We start from the raw sequence: 7,162 nt of genomic DNA on the forward strand, positions 1-7,162 counted from the left end.
CCCCCCCTTTTCGGGTCTCACGTTCGTTTCTTTTTATTATTATTATTATTACTTTTTTTATGTATAATAATATATAACGAATATTGATTTGTGTGATGTCTTCTTTCGGTGTTTCCGCGCTTAACAACGTTTCTCGTTGAACGTAGGAGATTCTTTTACGTGGCTTTTACTATTCCGGTTTCATGCGATGAACTCGATGGCAGAACAGGGTATTTAATGTGAAAAAAGAGAAAAAAAAAAAAAAGGATTGTAACCGCGTGCCAGAACGCAGTGTAGAACTTCATATGGAAGTGAATAAATGAGAGAGAAAATATAAAGAGAGAAAGAGGAGAATGTAATCGAAATTCAAAAGTGGAATCGGCGTAGTACATTTTAGCATCGGTTTGTTTCTGTGTAAACTTTGTCCCGCATTGTTGTTGTTGATTTTTCATTTTTTTTTTTTTTTACATACAAATCATTACACAGTCGTATTGCGTTAAAGGCTGAGTGAAAAAAGAATGCCCGGCCGACTGTTGTTGTGCACTTTTCTTTCGCCGTGTGAGTTTCAGTCGGAACTTCAGTCAGAGAGAGTGAAAGAGAATGCGCGGCCGCGGTGAACGCGGTTCTCCTTTTTCTTTCTTTATCGCCGATCATATTGTACTCGTGCAGGTGTAGGAACGCGCGAAGGAAAGGAACTCGCGCGAGCGAAGCACACACTTCGATCGAGCCGACGACGAGTCGAAGTCAGCTGTCATGATCAAGGACGCGTTGATTACGATTCGTCGCGCGATAAACTGGCACCGCCAATTGCAGCTCTTGCGGATCGCCGAGAGCGTAATCGCGTCGTGCAACGGCAGAGATAAGAATATATGAGAGCGCACGATTCATGAGGTGTGTACGTGCCTTTCGTATTCGCGGCCAAATTTCGGCGAAATTTGGACCGGCCGAGTTTGCTTCAAGGTCGTGCATTAATTCGAATACATTCGCAATACACTCGGAAACAAATTCGTGATTCAATTCTCGCGAACGAAGCGAGAAGAGCGAGAGATTAATACGAGGAGTGCGAATAATTCCGACCGAGTAAGTGTCCCTTCTTGCGTTCACGTAAGCGCGCGACGACGTTCTTCATAACTCGCGTGTTAAATAATAACTTCGATAAGAGAGCGCGCACATTGGAAGTGGATCGATCGACGCGCGAATTAATGCGTAAGCGCAAAACGATAATCCCGGTCGCGGACACACGATAATGACCGAGCGAGCGTCTCGCGCGATCTTCAGGCTGCGTATTATTCGTTTATTATCGTTTGTTATCGTTACGTTATGAGAGAGAGGGAGAAAGAGAAAATACGATACGATAGTTTTATTGAGTAAAGTGGAAGCCGAAGCTTGGCTTGCTATCGAGAATATTTTCGAAACTATGTAACGACAGGAATTGAGATAAAGGAGTGGTGTTAGAAAGAGAGAGACAAAGTGAAAGAGAGAGAAAAATTGTCAAAACGGAAATGTCGCACGTGCAGGCGCGTACGCGTGAGGCGAACTTGGTCGGTGTAATTTGCACGTGACGTGCGAAAAGGCTTCTGGCTTAGTCTTTTCGTTCGAGCGAACGAGCAAGTTGACCGGCCTCTTAGACAAAAACCTAAATGTCAGCATGCAAATTCAGCGTATATACATATGGAAGAGAGAAGAAGAATATGTAAAAAGTTATAAAGTTTGCAAACTTTAAAAACACGGATATACAGATACATACGCGACGTTAGAAGATAGAGTCGTTACGAGAATGTCGTAAGATATCGCGCGATAAGAGGAAAAAATAAGAAGGAAAAAGAGTTGAAGGTGATTCTAATTTGCAGGGTGACATTTTGGTCCATTGCTATGAGAGAAGCCTCAATAGTCGTCGCGTCCGCAAGACCGAGATCCTTCGAGTTGATGTTTTTTCTTTTCTGGTTTTTTTACGAATCGATTACGCGCACTAAAGTTGGAGGATAAAAGAAAGGGAGAGAGAGAGAGAGAGAGAGAGAGAGAGAGAGAAAGAGCCCTCCATCCTCTCGAGATCGACCGTCGTCGGAATAATATCGTTCTCTCATTGCGATTGTCTTTCGTTGTCGATCGAGATAGAGCCCCCTCCCCCTCGATTTTCACTAAAAGCGCTTTGTTAAGAGTCCACGGTTCATACGTAACTATGTACTATACATATATATATACATATTATCTCTCGAAGGAGATGGAGAACACACACGCCCATGTTACATTACCATTATATTTTACTACAAGAAATGCGACACTAATGAATTTATCTCTCTATTAATGTGTGTAACGCCTAATGGAAAAACGTTATAACGTAATTACATGGTAATTAAAGGAAACTAGCACACAGCCGCAGATGGAGAAGTGTATTTAAAGAATGCTACTATCGTCCTTAGAGAGTGTTTACTAGATTACCCGTTACGACTTTTAATCCTTTAGTAAGTCCTACGCGCGCGCGAAAGAAAGAGAGAGAAAGAGAGAAAATGTGTGTGCATGAGAGCGAATGAGAGTGAGAGAAAGAGAGAAAAGAAAGATGCGATCGAATGGCGAGGAACTAAGAATGACACGGAATGACACGAGGAGAAAAGGACGGATGTATATGTACATACATACTTCACAACTACACGCGCGAATAGAGATAAAAAGATATATATGTATATGTAATTTACGTCCAGAGACGAGTTAAGAGTAACTTGAGGCCCCGAGCTCTGAGAGGGATGCACGGATCCCGAAAAAATTGAAAGAAAAGTACAATTGGGGGTGGAAATCGCGAACTGACTTTCCCGCTACGAGCATTTTCCCATTTCGTTTGACTACGAGCGGTTGTTTCTTTCTATTGTTTTTTTTCTACTTTTGAGTGGGTAATTTTGCTTTAAATACGAGATCCGAATATGACAACGATGGTAACGCGAGATTGCGTTGTCGAGACTTAACTCGCCACTGGACTCTTCGTCCGCACGGTGCATATATATGTGTTGTGTGTGTATGTGTGCGTGCGTGTTCGTGCGTGGCGCGTACATCTGCGCGTGTATCGGCCTACCACCATTACTACTACATCCTTAGACCGAGGTACGTGTGTTGTCCCGTAAACGTTACTGCTACGCGCGACTACGTGCACGGAGAAAATGTTGTAGTAAAAAGTTACGTTACAAAATTACACTTTTCCTCCTAAAACATTTTCTGTAAAGCTGGACTATACCGAATTTGTAGCATAAATTACCACAAGAACAGTAAATTCGATCTTTACTGAATATACGATTTAAAGTAACTACAGTGATTTTGTAGCGAAACACGTGTCAAACGAGCATTAATTAATTTGGAGACAAAAATGCTTGGTGATTTCGGTCGCGATTCTACGGTCCAAAGTCACGACAGTTTTGCCGTAACGTCTTCTCCATGTACACCGCGATAAAAAAAAGGGGAGAGAAAAAGAAAGACAAAGAAAAAAGAGAGAGAGAGAGCCGCGCGAAGCCCCCTTTTTCGTTTCGAGATTTTAGGATAATCAGCCTGATAAGTGCGCCCGATGCGCGCGCGGAGATTTGCGCATACATTACACGTATACTCGAGAATCCTCAGAGTCGACGTCGCTCGAACGCTAACGGGAGCGAGGGAGGCAGAGAGACCGGCGCTTTCGGCCACGCGATGCAATGGACAAAAAGCGGAGCGATCACACGCACACGTTCAATTCGACCGATAAACGACGTTCGTTCACGTTGACCGATTCGAGGTCGACCTCGAGGCGATCTCGAGGTGCAGCTTCGAATACACTTTCTCAATTGGTCGTGATTAATAATAGTTGTCTAGCTTTAGACTCGTTGATCATCATTAAATAAGTGAATAAATAAGTAAAAAAAATATATATATATATCATGAATAAATAAATAAATAAATATATATATATATATATAGAAAGAAAGAAAGATGAGACGAATATATATATATATATATATATATATGTAAAAATTTAAGAGCTATTTACAAAGATTAGGTGTTTCGCTGTTGATTTTCCGTTATCATACTCTAGACTCGTAAGAGAGAGGGGAGGTGAAAACGATGAATTAGCGTCGGGCAGCGACGACGTCGACTCGAGGATCGGATTCGCGACGAATACAACAATAAGGATAGAAGGGCCTCGAGATAAACGATATTCTTGCCTCGTCCGTTGAGCCGAGAGCGATATTTTCCGCTTCTCCTCGGACACACGGCGGGGATCGGATATTACGCGAAAAGGAAAAAAAATCATAAGACTCTCGTATAAAAGTATGTATAAGGGCAACGCTATTTTTTTGTGGTTAGACTATGTAAGATGTAAGATAAACGAAAGAAGAAGAAAAAAAAAAACACAATTTACGAAAACCAAATTCTATATCGGTTTAGTCGAGAAGCTAGTTGATTAGACACGAAAAATACTATATTTGCGAGAAGATATCTATACCAGTGAAAGGAAAGGAGAGGAGGTTTCCTAATTGTTCCTCCCGCACGGCGTCGTCGCTTTACGATCGTGACGGAGAAGAACGAGACGATCAGCCGCGATTCTCGAAAGAGAAGAGAAAGAGAGAGAGAGAGAAGAAACGACATCGTTTGACAAGAACGCACGATGATTAATGTGCAATCAACGATCGTTTGCGGGCGCGATCGTGAGCGACGAGGACGGCTTGAGAATACATGCCTTGCGAATGAGATGCTTTAATTTGAACGTAATTGTATTATATATATACACACACACATATATGGCCTACCCACGCCTACCACGTATACGACGTCACGATTCTTCGATCGACCACACGAGACCTCTCGGCGAACTCTTCGCGACTCCGAGCGCGGGCGGTCCATCCAGACATTCGCGCTAACGACGTTATTTTGGCGCGGATTCGCGAGCTAATTAGAGTTAAATTAGCTGGAGGTGGTCGGACGAGAAGAAAAATAGTAGGACGCGGGCTCCGAGTGAAATTTCACGTTTCAGAAAAGACTGCAGTCTCGGAATTTAAACCGATTTTTTTTTTCTTCAATGAAAACTAATGAAATTTACAACAATTTTGTTGAGCCAGATTTTTGTCTTCTGCTTCCTTTTTTTCTGAATCAGACACAAAGAAGTTAGATTTAGAAATTCTTTTTCAATCAAACAATCCCGACAGATGCGGACAGAAAATCAAAACTTGTTTCTTTAAAAACAATAGTTAATAAAATATTGATAATAATAAAATAATTTGGTTCTTATTCGGTAGCTATTATTTACTAAAGTTACATATTGTTTCAATTAATCTTTGTTGAATTATGGTAAAATTTAGCCCACGTCAGTTTGACTTAAGCTTATAATCAGAACCTGAGTATTTAATTTCAATATCATATAATGTCTGTATGCTTGATGTTAAATTAGAAATGAAGTAAGCTATCTCTATTGTTTGATTGAAAAATACTTCTGAATCTAACATCTTTAGTATCTGAGAAGAAGGGTAAGCAAAAGAGAAAAATCTGACTCGACAAACTTGTTCTAAATTTCATCGGCTTTCATTAAAAGAGAAAAAAAATATCGAAATCGACTCAAATTTTGAAACTGTAGCCTTTCTTGAAACATGAAGTTTCATTTGACTTCACCTTGCGGCGATATCTTCGCTACGCGACCACTCGCGCGCTAATTGGTCCAGCGCGGGATACTCGAAGATAATCGAACGATCTAAATTCATTCCAGCGCGGCGGATTATCGACTGGTGCTTCAAAGTGCTCTTACGTGCTCTGTGAATTATTCAAACAGGTCGACACAGAAAAACTGCCGTGTCCGCAAATAACACGGCAGAACTATATTCTGGAAAAGAGAGTCGGGAAACTTCTCTCAATCTGTATTAGCAATATTTATTCACGAACAGCCGTCTCGTCGCCCAGAAAGCGCAAGATATCCAAATTCATAACACTGTTAATCTCGACGAGTCTTACTCGAGTCTTTCGGCTATTATTCTCGGGTTATCAACCGAATGCCTAATGAACGAACCGGAATTCCGACTGGAGTCACCGGAATTCTCTTCAAGTTAACGACGTTCTGATCAAGCGGAGCTTGCAACTGTTCAAGTTGAACGGTCGCAAGTTCTGCTTGACTAGAAATCCTGTCGATTTTGAAGAGAATTCGAGTGATTTTAGTCGGAAATTCGAGTTCGTTCACATTTCACTAGACATCTTGATCTGATTGATGTCCAACCAGATTTTTTCTCCGTGTATAGAAGTTATATCTTAACAACAGGACTTAGAACGTCTCGAACACATCTAGGGACGGTCTCAGGAGATTTTGCGCTGCCTGGACGACAGTAATCACGAGTCTCGCTGAATGATCGTTCTATCTGACTAGTTGAGTCGACTTGCTCGCCACTCGCCACCATCGGGGACGTTTCGAAATCGATTTTTCAGGCCTGAATTTCCCCGGTCGTGTTCGGTCTTTCCTGAAGTCCGACACACTCGACATTCGTTCGAAATCAACGACGCGTGGCGCAACTCGGCGGCCCGCCGCTCGTTTTACTCGAGTGCTCGCGTGGTGGACCTTGTCAAAGTAAGATTAATAATCAAGATCGCGCAGTGCACGGTACCCTCTTTTTTTCTCTCTCTCTCTCTCTTTCTCTCATGCCTGGTTGATCGAGCTCGACGAGATTCGTGCGATAAGAACGCGTCGCAAAATACCGATCAACGAGGACTGGAACGTCTCTCCTGACGTGTGTTTTGCGGACTGTCCGAGTCGTTCGCGAAATTCTCAGTCGTCAATAATAAGGACGACACGAGAGTGGAATAAATCGTCTCTCCACCGACGCGCGTCGCAGTTCCTGGCGAAATGATCGAGATAACAACGTTGCGGTTTTGCAATGCATCGGGCGTCAACAGCCTCGCTTAATTACGCGTTGAAAAATATTACGCTTTAAAATACCTGAACGTCTGATAGTTAATTAATTTCACCGAGTTAAATTCGATAAGATTAGCTTCAGCGAATCGCTGGATTTGCGCACTTTGCGAGATTCCGTCGCAGGCCGTCCGATCGTAATCGGAATTTTACGCGCGTCCACTTTTATCGATAAAAGCTATCAATAAATGATTGTTATTATTGTTATTACCTTTGCTTTCGGTCGTACTGAGAGTGCAAGATTTCGTCGAGGCGTCACGCGATACAGATTCGGTGGGGAGA

This window comes from Odontomachus brunneus, unplaced genomic scaffold (genome assembly GCF_010583005.1).
Source record: "Odontomachus brunneus isolate Ranch 3 - 2012 unplaced genomic scaffold, Obru_v1 Obru_scaffold_004, whole genome shotgun sequence".
In the NCBI taxonomy this organism is placed as follows: domain Eukaryota; kingdom Metazoa; phylum Arthropoda; class Insecta; order Hymenoptera; family Formicidae; genus Odontomachus; species Odontomachus brunneus.